Below are 16,436 nucleotides of genomic sequence, written 5' to 3'. Positions count from 1 at the left end.
AAATATGTCAGCCTGTTTTTCTGTTGCTCTGTATTAAATTTTCAATAGAAAGAAACAAACTGAATTTATTTTTGGAATATTACCATTTTATTTAAATTTATTAAAAATATACCTATCTGGTATTTGACTGGGGATGTGTGCAATTAAACATTTGAGGGATATCAATGACAAAACTTCCACTGGCTTTAATGGTGTCAAGGCTTCCTAGGAATCCCCTACATCTTGAGTAAAATGCCCAGGCTGGGCAAGCAGGGGGACCTTCTCTTTGGATCTGTCACAAGGAAGAAAGAGCTACATACATTGAACAGCTGGTTACATGCATGTACAAAACAATAATAGAAATTGATCCAGGTTGGATCAGTATCCAGGAACACAATCCATGTTGTAACTCCACATATTCACATCCTGAAATTCTCTGTCAGATTGTTATTATCATTCAGAAACTGTCTTCAGTAAAAGTCCTGGGCAAAAAAATACTGACAATACTCAAAGGAGGTGAGGGATATATTTTGCTCAGAGGTTGTAAAATTGAAGAATATATTTTGCTTATAGGTTGTAAAATTAGTAAATGATGATGTTACTGGGAATTTCAAAACATGGTAATATTAAAAAATTAACTATTAACTAAGAGATGGTTAACACTGTTTGTATAGTGTGATCTGTGTGTCATGTACTTTACATCATTTTTATAGGAAAAGATCCCTGTCAAGAAGATGGCTTGCTAAAAACATTACCATTTTTACTGAAAGACAAATCTAGAATGCACTGGCTGTAAGCAGCGGAAATACTGTATAACTTGACAACACTAGCTGAATCAATGCACAACTCCTTTATCCTAACATAAAACTGGGTAATGTCCTGTATTAGTCTAAGTATTGACTAGTTCATTCTAATCTTAAATATACGTCAATATTGGAGCATAATGACTATCAGCAAGTCAATGCTGACTTAGAATGATTGTGGAATAGTTAATATTTTATTACCAGTTTTCCATTACTGATGATGTTGTCCTCCTTCTGACCATCTGTGATGTCTAGTGTAGGCCGTCAAAATTCAGCTGTACCAATTCTTCACTTGTTTTGGTCTTGCAAGCAAGAAGTACCACAATGGGTGACATTTCCTCAGATCCAGACAGGAATCTATTGTGGTCAAAGACAACTTTAACACACATTTACCTCATTTTCCTTTTATTTGAGAAACAGCCCCTCTCATTAGTTCAACTGGCTTCAAGGCTTATAATATGCAACCTTGAGTGGTTATTCTGGACATCTGAAAAAACAGGCGGCGGTAGCTCCAGTCCAGACATAGATATGCTTTATTCATTCTTCCTATTATAATGTTTCTCCTGTGCAGAAACTGCTGGAAAGACAAAAGAAAAAACCCCTCCCCAGCAAAAAAAGAGAAAAGCTCTCCAAACAACCATCTAGAAATTGTCATGCTCAGAAAAAATGCTTTATGTTTTGTTGAGAGGAAATGATGTTTGAGGGTGATATTTTTCATTGGACCAACTGCATGGGTAGTCTAGACCTACAGAAGCTTTTGAATGCAACACATTTTTCTTTAGGTCTGATGGAAATGCAGGCACAACAGGGATTAAAAACAGTTTGCAGGCCTGTGAACTTGGAGTAGAGAGCAATTTGTAAGGGTAGCAGACAAGCAAGTCACAAAAGAAAGGACAGTTTGATTAGCTGAAGATCAAGGCCTAAAAAAAGCATTATCATGTTAGAAATATTATTAAAATAGAAATATTATTAGAAATGCATTATGAATAGTGTTGTTAGAACAGCACAGCTGGCAGCTCTCCCTGGTGGGGGGGATGGGAAAAACTACCAAGAGCTCTTTGTATTAAGGTATCACTCTCTTTGTTTTGCAAATTTACTATCTCTTTGTTACACTAAATCATACTCCCTTTCATGCTCCCTTCACTTTCTTATGTAGATAAGAGAAATTGCAATTTTAATTGGTTGTGTCCTTGGGACAGAGAGGGTTTAAACTTTTGACAACCTAAGAGCTTTCTAAGCATGCGTAATTAGCTAATGCATATAAGCCTATCCGCCCCGCATACTTAAGTAGTTAATTATAATGCACATGGGATGTATGAAGTGACGTATTTACATATATGTTTGTATGAACCGGAAATGAGTTGTAAAAGTTCCTGCTTCTGCACACATGCTCAGGAGAGAGAGGATAAAAGCCAGCTGAGGGTTGTCCTCAGCGGGCGGAGTGGTCCTTTGTTTCCACTCCAACCCTATTTGCAAATATACCTTTTGTGTTGCTAATAGAGTGTGTCTAAAAGTTCTTCGCCTCCCGAGAAACGAACCACGATTTCTGCAACAATCATAAGTAGTGTGAAGAAAGATTATCTGGAGTCAGGTATACCCTAATACAGCATGAATTTAATATCAGTGTTCAGTCCTCAGTTCTTAGTGTCCATCCAACTTATGAATTTTTGTTTCCAGGCTCATCTTTTCAAGGTGGTTTGTAAATTATCCATGAGAATAGTGAGGTCAGAAAGTGAGTGGTTTCTGTCAAAAGTGCCCAACCTGTGTTTGTTTTGCTATCTTTAATCTTCTTCCTGTGTTCATTCTGGTGCAAAGTTTTAGTTTCTTTTCGTCCATGTAGTTACCATGAGAATATTTTGTGCACTGAGTGAGATACCACATTTTGGGATAGGTTTATATAGAATCCATGGATTTTGATAGATTTCTTGTGTTGGGGTGGGGGAGGGGACAGGACATTGATCCTTGGAGTAACGGAGGTGTGCTAACAGGTTTGGCTTCTATTGTTAAAGCAAGGCTGGACATGTCTACACATGCATTTATTCCAGCCTAGATTTACTGTCCAGTAAACTACTGAAGAGTAAGGGTTTTTGGGTAGGTGTCTACACATGCGAAGATTAGGGAGCAGATTTGCTCCCAGTGCCCTGGAGCACCAGAATGGCCCTCTGCCACCACTGGGGGGAGCTCCAGGCTCCTTCTGGGTGCTAGCCCAGGGGTTGGCAGGGAGCACTGGGCCAGGAGACAGCTGTCTCATGGCCCTGGTGAGTGCCTGCTGCTGGGGTGGAGACAATGTCCCCCTGGCCTGGCAGCAGGGAGCTCCTGGCCCTGTCTCCTTGTTCAGAGGCATGGGGCTTGGCTTCAGGGGAGGGGCAGCTCCCAGCCCCCTGCCCCGATCTGCCAATAGGGCAGCTAGCAGCTAGCTCAATGCTAACTTCCCCACTGGTGGATTGAGACAGAGGGCTAGAATGTACCCCACCCCTGCAGCTGTTTCCAAGCCTCATGCTTTGATCACCTGAGGCTGGGACTTGCCTCAACCGGGGCAGCTTCTGGCCAGCCCAGGGATGCATGGGGAAGGCTGCATGTGCAGCCTGGACCTGGCTGGGGACTGCCTGAAACAGGACAGTCCCCAGTCACCTCCAGGCTGCAGGTGCTTCCCTGGTCAGGCAGGCAGCTCCCGGGGGCAGAGAGCTATCTCCCACCCCCTGGTGGATGGCTGACCAGGAGCAGATTTTCCTCCTGGTCTGGTGTCCACACAAGTGCTATAGTGCTATTACTAATGCCAAGTAAATTTGCTTGCATTTGCAGGTAGCAAATTTTCTCAGTATTAGGGAAGTTTACTGCAAGTAAGCATATGGATGTGTAGACACACATGCTTACTTCACAGTAAATTATTCTAATGCAAAGTTAAGCATCTCATGTAGACATGCCTGCTGTGTCCCATGTGATGTTTGCTGACCAGTGGGGAGTTTGCTTCTGCTGAGAAGTTGAGCAACGTTAGGGGGTTATTTAAAAAGCAGGATTTGGACGGTGGTATTCTCTCGAGGTCTGATCTTTATAAAGTATAGGCTTTAATTATTTGATGATTCTTCTTATCAATTCAAATGGTAGGTGACCACAAGGGGGGTGTGGTCACAGGTGCTTCTTTTTGTATTGTAGCAAATTACTACAGGGTATTTGGGTAGCTTTTTCAAAGATACAGCCTATTTCTCTGTTAGAATATCTTTGTTGTTTAAAGGCAGATTTTAGTCTGGCAGGGTGGGCATTGAGACCATTCTTCTCAGAGCAGATGTGGTGCTATCTGAAGGCCTGACAAGATTACAGCTTTGTTGGTGTGTTCGGGATGATTGCTGGTATGGTGGTCTGTGAGTGTTTGGTATATAGTTGTTTGTAAGGTGCTATCCTGGATATGGATCACGGTATTTAGAAAGTTGATGTTAGTATAGAAAAATTTCAGAGAGAAATTGATTGAAGGATGACAGTTGTTAAACATGCAGTGGAAATGAATATGTTAGTTCAGGTATTCAGTCTAGATGATGAAAAAATAAATCATCTATATTTTGGATTGCTATTACAAGCAAGACCCAGAAACAGAGATTTGAACCACTTCCAGAATCTGTGCTGCTTAGGGGAAAGGTGGGAAATACAAGTGCTTACACCAAGTTTTTTACATTTTCGCCTAATTTGCAAAACTTTTTGTACAGCTTTCTGAGTAAGTACTGCCTTTTATCTTATTTTTCTCAGAGTTTAGTCATGCTGCTTATATACACCACATTTTCATGTTCTAACATAAAGTGCCTTCTGACTCAATTAAATTCAATGTGCTCTGGTTTAAAAATATAGCTAATGTAGGAGTTCAGTACCCATAGACTGGCAAGAAAAATAAAGAAGCATTCATTTTACGAACAAAAATTAACTGAACCTGCATATACAGTCTTTCCAGATACCCTGTGATAGCTTTTCCATTTTTTTTTTCACTATGGCATTTTCATAACATGTTTTCAATTTAAATAAACAGGTATATAATCTTTTAACTAGTACATATATTCCAGCACTAAATATCCATCTTGGAAAATAAGATATACATTGCTTGTATCAGATTTCAATACTTCCTTCAGGAACAATATACTCTGATCACCTGTTTTTTAACCTGTTTTGATGATGTTAGCCAAAATTTGGGATCTAGCAGGTTATTGTGGAGAAACTGATGTTTTGGAGAAATTGATTCTTTTCTGTACTGAGTTTGCTGCTAAAGAATGTCCAGAGTCTTGTTTCCTTGAACACAGCAGGAAGCAAACAGCAGAAGGCTGTTTTTTAATACATACCACAATGTCTTTTACAGCCAGAAGTTGATGAGCTTCTCCCCCTCCCCCTCCAGTGTCTTAGTTATTTTTCAGGGCTCTACAACCAGTGCTTCTGTGTCTGTGCCTTTGTATTGGCACACAGGCACAATACAACCCTTTTACCTAAATACCTTGCATTGGTGCTTGGGGGATGAAATATGCCTGTATTTTGGATATAGGCTATTCTTGTGTCAGTTATCAGGTTCCAAAAAGGAGCTTAATTTCTTTTATTTATACTGAATGAAGGTAGAGTGGCTTTTATGGCTCTGGTTTCAATGAGGTGTGACACATTCCACAGCAATATTAAAATATATATTATTAACAAAATGGCTGAGTACAATCAATGGTGAGATGTAGCAAATAAAGAAAAGTCTTCACTGGGATAATAATTGACTCATCCACTTAAGCTATTTAAATTGATGAGATTTTTTTTTATCTTTTAATTTAATTCTACTAGATAATGGGCTTTGGACTTTGTTTCTTTTCCCTGACATACTGCTTGGCAATCTCTCTAGGGTTTGAAACACTTTCTATTAATACCAATGAAGAGATAAATTTTCTTTCCATGTCTGCTATATCTGTAACAGGACATTTTATTTTATTTTAACGAGATTCTAGTCTTCTTAGGAAACTAAGGAGACTTAGGCCCCTGGCAGATGTACAAGTAAAGGTGCAATGAGATCTGATGCAGGATCCTCACAATCATACTTCCTGCCATGCTGGTGAGAGGTATGATTGTGGGATTGAGCATCAGATCCCACCACACCTTATTGCAGGGGTAGGGGGACCATGGGATTATGATCCTGGTCTTGCCCTGCATTGTCTAGTAGCAAGCTCCTGCAGCTGGAAGCCCTGGAAGCTGATTTAGCCATAGCACCAGCATGCCAAATCCGGCCACACTGCAAGGTTCCAGTGCCAATGTCCTGGATCAGGCCCCACTGTGCCAACATGCTCTATCGCTCATTCCCAGCACCAGCATGGCAGACTGGGCCCCACTGCTTGGCCCCAGTGCACACTCCAGAGTCAATGTGCTAGATTGGGCATTGGCATGTGGTACCAAGGCCCAGAGCTCTAGAGACCCTAGACTTTTGGTATTTACCCATATTCCTTTTTAAGTTCTTTTCCTTATTGGGGCCTTCCAGAAGTAGGGTGTGTGTTATATCTGGAGGTGTGCTATATGTGAAAAAATGCAGTAGGCTTTTCAGGGACTTGAGCAGAGTGGAATGGAGTTTAAATACACCTAAGAGACTTAAATGCCTTTGTCTACTTAGGTACTAATAGGTGTAATAGGATCTGTACATGACATTCCCAGTTTGCCTATTCCCAAGCAGAAGAGCTGCCACTTTGTCAGATAACACAGAACATTTCTTTTACCTTACTACTGCATAATTCCCAAAAGAAACTGTGAAAGCTGGAATTATGTTACTTACTTAAAACATAAACAATTTGATTTAAAAATTGACATCTCAAGTATTGTTATTCATTACCTATCATCTCAGAAAAATGACTATATATTCCCCTTTGGTCATAGTACTATGGTGTTACATTAATCATCAGTATGAAAATCTTTATTTCAATAAAGTATTCATGAAGCATGCATCTGACCTTGAAATACTCTGACACACAGAGTCTCAGCAGCTGTTAGTTTCCTTAAAAACCAATAAGATTTGTTGTGAAGTGGCTTTCTATGAGTTTCACAGGACATTAGGAATAGGATTTTTCTCAGAGTGACTGAGGGCACAAAGACAAATATTTTGTAATGAGGATTATGTTGGTAACTTAGGTAATATCATTGGAGGTCAACAGTTAGTGATGTTACAATGATTTTTTCAAATTTTCTTAAACTGAATAAAACATTTTCAAAAGTTTCTTCAAATATCTGAGTTTCTGGAATGCTTCTAAAGTAGCTCAGAAATGCAGCACACAACAAAAACAAGATGATGTGTTATTAAAAAAATGCAACTCACTGACCACAATTAGTATCAGTGGATAATGATGCTTATATTCATGTACCTGTTTACCTTATCTTCTTCCATCTACTTTTTTACTGTGCTGCTCAATGTAGTGTGAAAGTCAGAGATGTCAATGTAATTTGTAAATAAGTGAAACAAAGAAATAAAACAAGAGATTCTGTTGATTTCTATAAGCTTGATTTGGATTTAAATGGGTGTTATGGATCAGCATCTGGATCTACGTATGCAACAAACTCAGTGCAGTTATACCAGTGAGGAATTTGCTATGGCTGTAGCATTTGATCTGATCTAACTTTTCCCACGCGTTGTAACTTCAGTTTCAACATAGATAGCTGCATTACTAGTGTATACCATTACACTTCTTACAATATTGCCTCCTAAGTAGATAACATTGCCATTTTTTCTTAGTGTAGTTTGCTGCTAATTCTGTAGTAATGTCAATTATTTGTAATGATACCTGTAAGTGAGGTAATGAAGTCTACTATAGGCAGCCAATTCCTCAGTGGCCTTTTTAGGGGTGCAAGGCTGGATCTGTGTGAAGTTCTTTGCTCAGGGTCTATGAGTTCATTGTGCTGTTTATTACCACTTCTTACTGTACCCTTGTTTCCCATTTTTTCTTAAAGCAAATATCATTTGCTTGTTTACTGATGATACCTTGCTTGTAGATGCAATAGTAAGGAGCCTCCAGGTTGAAAGGACAAGGTTTTGCTAGCCTGATTTTGAGGCAAAGAGAATATGATTCATGTGGATGTTACTAATGGATTCCAAGCATGTCATCTGCTTATCAAGTTTTGCCTTTATACTTTCAGATATCTCCAGCTTTTCAGCCTCTTCTGGTGGACAGTACTACCAGCTGGACAAGCACAACGTAAAAGACCTGCATGAGTGTTCAGCCATGGTCTTCTCTATTAGTCATTGCATTCTCCATTTGATATTTTTCACTTAATTAAGAGCAAGTAAAACAAAATGATAATTACATATTGAAGTTGGCTAAGGGCCCTCATTGTTAAGTGAGATGTAGGCAATTAGTGAAGAAATGTTTATTGCATAGTTTATTCAGAGAAGAGCACAAAGTTTGCTCAATGAATTATTCAGTGAATCTTATATGAGCAATTCTTTTGGCTAACTGTATCCTGCTACTAACAGTCATGGCAGATGCACAGAGTGTATCATGGTGACTTCTTGAAAGACCTGTACATAAAATACAGAAGTGAAGAACTAGACTCCTGTAATTTACCCATTTGCTGTCTGGACCCCCTAGACTGTGAGGTCTGCTGCCTCCCAGAGGCCCACATCTGGGATGTTGCAGAGAGGATCCTTAGGCTCTTCAGGCCTTCTGACCACTACCACATGCTCTTCATTCATGTGGGCACAAATGACACAGGCAGGAGTAATCTGGGCTAGGTCATGAGTGACTACAGGTCTCTGGGGGCTGGGCTCAAGGGGTCAGGGGTGCAGGTAGTCTTTTCCTCGGTGCTTCCAATTGCAGGCCACAGATCTCGAGAGGGGACTTCTGGAAAGGGTCCACCTCATGCGAAAGGTTAAGTCCCTTTTCTCAGCAAGGATGGCCGATCTTCTAGATAGGGCTTTAAACTAGAACACTTATGGATGGGGAAACACTGACTACAGCATGCCCAGGAACCAGCACTCAAGTTAGTTCCAAAGTTGGGGACACTAGAAGAGCCACTCTTGCAAGAGATTTGGGAATGGTTCTCCCTCAGTGTGACAGGAAATTGAGGGTCTCAGTTGGAGGCCTCAGATGCTCGTACACTAATGCCAGAAGCATGGGGAACAAGCAGGAGGAGCCAGCCCTCCTACTCTCCAGTGGGCATTATGATCCAGTAGGGATTACGGAGACCTGGTGGGACTCCTCGCATGATTGGAATATAGCCAGAGAGGGCTACACCCTGCACAGAAGCAACCGAGTAGAGAAGAAAGGTGGAAGTATAGCTCTGCATGTGAGAGAGCAGTACACCTCTTTGGAGGCCAACATAAGCTCTAAAGAAGAGCGGCTCGAAACTCTCTGGGTAAAACTATTGGGGGTGGGGGCAGGGGCGTGGTGAGAGAGTCCTAATTGTTGGTGTATACTACAGACCACCAAACCAGGGTGAGGAGCTGGATCTGGAGTTCTCTCGAGAACTAGCAGAGGCCACGCATGTATGGGACATGGTCATCATGGGTGACTTCAATTACCCAGACTTCTCTTGGGAAGAACACTTGGCCAAGTTGAATTGGTCGCATTGCTTTCTGATCTGTATCAAAGAGCTCTACCTGACTCAGGAAGTGCATGGGCCAACCAGAGGTAATGCTCTCCTAGACTTGGTCTTGGCCAAAGGGGATGATTTGGTGAGTGACTTGAATATAGAGTGTAGCCTTGGTGACAGAAACCATGAAACCATCATGTTCAAGGCAGGCAACTCAGCTAGGAGGGTTAAAGTTTTTGACTTAAAAAAACCTAATTTCAACAAGCTCAGGACAATAGCAGAGGGATCACTGTCAGACTAGGGACTGAAGGTGGAAGAAGTGGATGAAGAGTGGTTGTTCCTCAAGGACACGATCCTCGAAGCACAAATGAAGTCCATTCCCATGCAGAGGAAAGATAGCAGAAGGGCTGGTAAGCCCTCTTGGCTTAATAGGGATATCATGGTCCTCTTGAAAAAGAAGAAAGAGGCATACAAACAATGGAAGCTTGGGACAGTCCCCCAGGAGGGCTATACAACAATGGTCTTCACTAGTGGGGAGCAGATTAGAAAGGCTAAGGCAGTGACTGAATTATAACTAGCAACAGAAATCAAGAACAATAAGAAGTCCTTCTTTAGGTATGTAAGGAACAGGAGGAATAAATAAATAGAAGCATGGGGCCATTGCTTAACAACTCAGGACAGCTGGTTACTGACATTCAGGAGAAAACTGAACTCCTGAATGACTACTTTGCTGGTAATTCACCAGACTAAGGGGAAAATCATGCTAGATAAGGTTCAGAATGTGCATGGTGGGAGTGACCTCCTTCCTAGTGTTGATGTTGAGCTGATGCATGATCAGTTAGAAAAGTTAGACATTTATAAGTCAGCAGGACCGGATGAACTTCATCTGATAGTACTAAAGAAGCTGTCCAAAGTCATCATGGGATCTCTGGTGAAACTCTTCTAATACATGTGGCACTCAGGGGAGGTCCCTGAAGACTGGAAGAGGGCCAATGTTGTGCTCACCTTTAAGAAGGACAGGAGAGAGGACCTGGGCAGCTATAGGCCAATTAGTCTAACTTCTATCCTAGGGAAAATCCTGGAGAAATTCATCAAGGAGTCTGCATGCGATATGCTTGCAGAAGGTAGGATTCTGAATGACAGCCAGCATGGCTTTGTCACAGGCAGGTCTTGTCTTACCAATCTCATCTCCTTCTATGACTAGGTAACTCATCACCTGGATACGAAAGAGGAGGTCAACAATGTACTTAGACTTCCAAAAGGCCTTTGATCTGATATTCCATGATGTTCTTACGGGAAAATTGGAGGATCATGGGCTTAACTGCTCTATAGTTAGGTGGGTAAGAAACTGGCTGCATGGTAGGACCCAGATTATTCTAATAAACAATCCTGGTAAGAAGTAGCCAGTGGTGTCCCTCAGGGGTCCTCTCTAGTCCAATGTTTTTCAACATCTTTATCAATTATTTGAATGGGGGCAGTGAAAATCTCGCTGGCCAAATTCACGGATGACACCAAGTTATGGGGGACTATGGCCATGCTTGAAAATAGCCTGCAGATACAGGCAGACCTAGATAAGCTGCAAGTTGGGCAGATTGGAACCAGATGAATTTCAACATTGAGAAGAAGTCTAAAGTGCTCCATATGGGGATGAATAATCCCCAACATAGTTACAGGCTCAGTGGCACCAAACTGACTAGCACCATGAATTAAAGGGTTCTAGGGGTAATAATAGACCACAGTATGAACGTGATCTGTCAGTGTGACGCTGTAGTCAGCAGAGCAAACAATACTCTGGCATGCACAATGCTTCTCAAGCAAAACCAAGAAAGTGACTCTTCTGCTTTACTCAGCGTTGGTGAGACAGCAGCATGGCCATCCAATTCTGGGTGCGGCACTTCAACAAAGACGTGGAAAAGCTTGAGAGAGTCCAGAATAGAGCCACCTGTATGATCAGAGACTTGCAAGACAAGCTAGATGAAGAAAGGCTGAGGGACTTGGGCCTCTTCAGCCTAAAAAAGGGAAGGCTGAGAGGGAACTTGGTAGAGATACATTAGGGGAATACGTCAAGGGCTCAGTGAACAACTGTTCACCAGGGCACCCTTGGGGAAAACCAGGAGTAATGGCCACAAACTTCTGGAAGACCATTTTAGGCTTAACACTAGGAAAAACTTCTTCACAGTTAGGGTATCCAGACTGTGGAATAAACTCCCTTCAGAGGTGGTGCAATCATCTACCCTGGAAATCTTTAAGAGGAAATTGGGCAGTCACCTTGCTAAGCTTACTTGACCCCAGTTGTCTTTCCTGACTAGTACAGGGGGGCTGGACACAATGATTTTGTAAGGTCCTTTCCAGCCCCTTACAATTGATGAATCTATGAATTTATTAATGTATCAGAGCACTGCAGCTTTTTGGCCTACCTGGTTCCATTCTTTAGTATCTTTTGTTATTACAACCATAAAAATCAAGCATATTTGAGTATCTCCTGTGATATTTTAATTATTAATTAAATGAAGTCAGAATTTTTGCTTTTAGTTTTTCCCATTAGGAATATTAAACATTAGGAATATGTCTGCCAGTTGGTAATTAATTTGATGTAATTTTGTAAGTAGCCATGCTTGCTGAAATCCATTTGAGTAAGAGTGAAATCATGCCATTTTTTATGCCTTGTGAGAAAAGTCATTATCATTTGGTTGATAGAAATGAATATTTTGCCATTTTCTTTGCTCATTTCATTGCTATGATAGTAACTTTTATAGCCAAATAATAGAAAGGCTAACATGTACAAAGCCAGGTTTTGAAACTTATGCAGAGTTACTTATGTGCCAATTTGAAGTGATTGCAGTGTCCAATGACTGTGTCTGAAGCAGGACATTTTTTCTTTCTTAGCAATAAATTAACAAACCCAATTAAGAAAATTTGAGACTACACAAATTTGACAAGACAATACAGTCAGCTTTCAGTTTTATAGAATCAGCAAATTTGAACAGGTAGACATAAAACAAGTGCAGATAAATTATTCTAGAAGTAGGCCATAAAATGCCATTGTTTAATCAAGGGAAAAGATTAGTCTAAGAAGCTAAATTATTCTACAGGCTTTTATCCAAAGCACAGTTCTAAGTACCTGCATGTGCTTAGTAAAAGGCTTGTAGAGGTCAGGAAGAGCAAACCTCCAGTCTAGAATTTTGTTTGTCACACAATACCCTAGTAGTATAATTGCACATTACAATTAGCTCATCCTAACTCAGGATTGCTAGGCAGTGTTGAAGTTAGCACCTATGGGTGCCTATACACAAGCATGGAGGCTACTCTGATGCGCTGGAATCCTAGCAATTAATCGAGTCTGGTGAAGTGTGGTATCTACTGCACTCCAGCAGCCTCCTGTGTCTTGTGTATCAGCAGCCCTGTACTTAAAAATAGTGGTGAAGGAGGTTGAACTACAGGTCACTGAATGAACTTTAGTTCAAATGTCCCTGTTGCCTTTTTTAAGTGTGGGGACTGTGGCAGCACAGTAGGGGGTCTTACTATGCAGAGCCACTTGCCTAACTGTGCTAGGCCTAAAACCATGCTTTGGGAGTCTCCCCTGGGGAGCCTACAGCCAGCCGTCCCGCTTCCTGGAGAACACCTGCAACCCTGGGGTAACTCTGCCACCACCCAGCACTGGTTTCTGTTAGGGCTCTGTGTAGCCTAGGGCACAGAGACCCCATGAACCTTGGGGTTGCTTTGCCCACAGATAGTATTTCCAGGTGTCATGTTCAACCCAAAACTTCCCAAGATAACCTCAGGTAGGCTGAGGGAAAATAAACAGACAAGCTCCAATGGCTGGGCTGACAGCTAAAAGGCTTGCCTCTCCCTCCTCCACAGACACACAGCCAGGCACACTCTGACCCAATACCTCTACTGATTGGAGTGGGGTACAACAAGAAAGTCAGAATATACTTTCAGCAAACATAATGAATCAGAGTCTTATACAGTTTTGGACATAAGAATCCTTTTAAAATGCATCTGGCCTAGACATAAATCCCAACTCCTGGATAGTTTCCAAGTTTTCACTTACAGAAAAAAAAAATCTTCAGGCAGCAGCCTGAGGTCTTTGCTTGTTGGTTTCAAAGTGCCTGTCACCAGGAAGAGAGAGAATTCCCCCCTCCCTTCAGGAATTTATCCAGCTAGGTCACCTGATTGACCAGCCTGAACCAAAAAGAAAGGTGAGAGAGAAAGGGGAATTTCTTCACAGGGATGCTAATGATGCAGTGGTGTATGCTCTTGATACCCTTGGAGTCGCTCTAATTAAAGTGCCACCCCCCTCCCTGCACTGCTGGAACATGTGTAAAAGTGCTTTACATGTCACAGGTCAATGCCCTCTCTAACATGCACAATTCTGACCTGCTACTAAATGGCTGGCAAACAAGGGTGTGTCCAGGAGCTATCGTGTCAGCTCTGTGCCTGTTCTGCTTGCTGGTTTTCTAGCCATAGTATAGGTTGGGGGGGGTGGGGGAAGAAAAGCAGGCCTCCCCCTCCCACGCTGCACAGATAGCTCCCTGATCTCCCCCTGCCATCATCCAGATCACTCCCTACTACACTGATCAGCCTGATAGCTCCCCCTCCCTGCCTGCTCACAGTCTCCCTGGAGTCTGCACTGCCCCTGTGCACCTGGATCCAGCCTGCATGTCCTCTCAGTGACTAGTTGACAGCTCCACATGGTGGAAGTGGGAGCAAGGGTTAGGGGGTTGAGGGATTGCAGGGCCTGGCAGGGGCAGCATTGGCCTGATCTGGGTGCAGGGGGAGTTGCTGGGCCCACACTTGCCTTCTGTCTCCCTTGCCCCCTTTCATTCCTTCTCTCCCACTTCCTCCTTCCCCACATATCTGCTGCTTGGCTGTTCCCAGCTACCTGTTCATGGCTGTAGAGTCCTGAATGCTAGCCAGTTCATGCTGGGAGCAGCGTCATCTGGGATGATGAAGGACTTCAAATTGGTCATTTTATCTCAGTGGAGCAGCCAGACTGTAATGTAACTCAAGGTAGGTATCACGGTTCAAAGATAATTCTTGCCCAAAGTGGCGTAACTTTAAGATACTTAGAGGGCACTTGTTAATGAGCTTTAATGTTCAGCTTTAAGAGACCTTAACATGGTCTAATTGTAACATGTAACCCTAATTGCTGCAGCAGGCCACTTATTTCAATTTGTGTGATCAGAAGAGTTTGCAGCTGCAGTATGAGTAAAGATTTTTCTTGAGAAGAGATATTTGTGTATTGGATTGTGCCAGTGCACAGGTTTTTGTGCCTTTACTATCCCAATCCTTGTAAACTGTTCTACATGGGTAGACTCACATATCTTTTCTGAACCACTGGCAATGGGACCATGTATAGTTATTTCATAGATTTCATAGACAGTAGGGCTGGAAGGGACCTCGGGAAATCACCGAGGCCAGCCCCCCACCCAAAGGGCAGGAAGTCAGCTGGGGTCATAGGATCCCAGCAAGATAAGCGTCCAATTTGCTCCTGAAGGTGTTCGATGTAGGTGCTTGAACCACCTCTGATGGCAGGCTGTTCCAGACCTTGGGGGCTCGGATAGCAAAGAAATTCTTCCTTATGTCCAGCCTGAAATGGTTTCGCAGTAGTTTATGACCGTTTGACCTTGTCGTCCTCTGGGGCGCTCTGGTGAACAAACGTTCCCCCAGGTACTGGTGATCACCCCTGATAAACTTATAGGTGGCTATCAGATCACCCCTGAGCCTGCGTTTTTCCAGGCTAAAGAGCCCCATGGCTCTCAGCCTGTCGTTGTAAGGTCTGTTTTCCTGATGTCTGATCATGCGCGTGGCTCTTCTCTGGACTCTCTCAAGCTTCTTATATAGGGGTATACCCATGCAGAGCAGCTTGCACTGCTGAGCTTTATTTGACTGTTTTTTAAAATTATGTTGAAGGTTAACAGAGTAATAGATAGGAAGCATCACTTTTATATATCATTTATTAGAAATCTAAATAAATAAAATGACAGTGGACAGATAATGCAATCCGCGTAGAAGCATAGGTGAGGGATGATATTTCTTCTATTTTATAGAACACTTAGTTTATCAAAAAGTAATTAGCATGTTTTAAAAACTCTGCCAGTATTCTACTACTTGATTATATATGGGGGGCACATTAATTTTTCCTACATTTGCTACAGATTTATGATGTCAAAATAAACTGATGAAATCATGGGGGACCTGAGAAATCTGTGTCTAGCTACAAGCACTTTTAAGGGCAAATGCATACTGGTTAAGCTGGTTTTTAATTAAGTCTGACTGTTTCTATTTTAATTTAGAGATTCATAAGTGGTTTGAACTAGTTAAATTCACTGAGACAACTTTAAGGACTGTAAGAGGTATAAAACTATAACTAACTTATGATACTGTCATCCCTATATACCAACCACATACATCCTGTGAAAAATGCAGGAGGTAAATCATTCCTATTTGTTTAATAAAATGGAGGCTCTTGACATTGGTTTTGTTTTAAAATAATTGCATGTGATCTGAGCCACAAAAACATTGTTAAGAAGTAACTGTTCATTGGGATTAACATTGTAAAATGATACAATCTTATTAGAAATTCTATTGTATTCTCCTTAGAATTGCCCCTCATGACAGCTAGGACTGTGCATGATTAGATAACATATGAAGATTTTAATTCAATTTCACAATTAAAAACATACCATTACAATTTGTAGCTCAGAATAAATAATTTTGGAGGAGATTTGCTTTTAACTAATCTGGTCAGAGGGTTTATCATACAGACTTCTGAAATCTCCTGGAAAAATGGTTATAGCAGATTGAATTATTTATTGGAAATAGACCATCTGATGAATGTATCTTTTTTTTTATTGTACTTGCAAAATGACCCCTTCTTCTGCAGATATACATATAACATTTACCAGAATTAATTGAATACATCTAAATACCAATTCAGCAGGTTCTAAGGTATGTGTCCAACTAAGTCTGTGCATGAGTTTCACTACTTTGCTGAAAAGTAATGGGACTGCTGATAACTTTAAATTAAGTATGTGCTTTAATACTTGGGTGAATAAAGACTAGAGAACAATATTTTCAAAAGCATGTAAGACACTTATGAGCTTGAATTGCATTTTAAAAAGTTACTTATGCACT

Source organism: Crocodylus porosus, unplaced genomic scaffold (genome assembly GCF_001723895.1).
Source record: "Crocodylus porosus isolate Cpor-Errol unplaced genomic scaffold, CroPor_comp1, whole genome shotgun sequence".
Taxonomy (NCBI): Eukaryota; Metazoa; Chordata; order Crocodylia; family Crocodylidae; genus Crocodylus; species Crocodylus porosus.
This window is presented reverse-complemented; position numbering follows the sequence as displayed.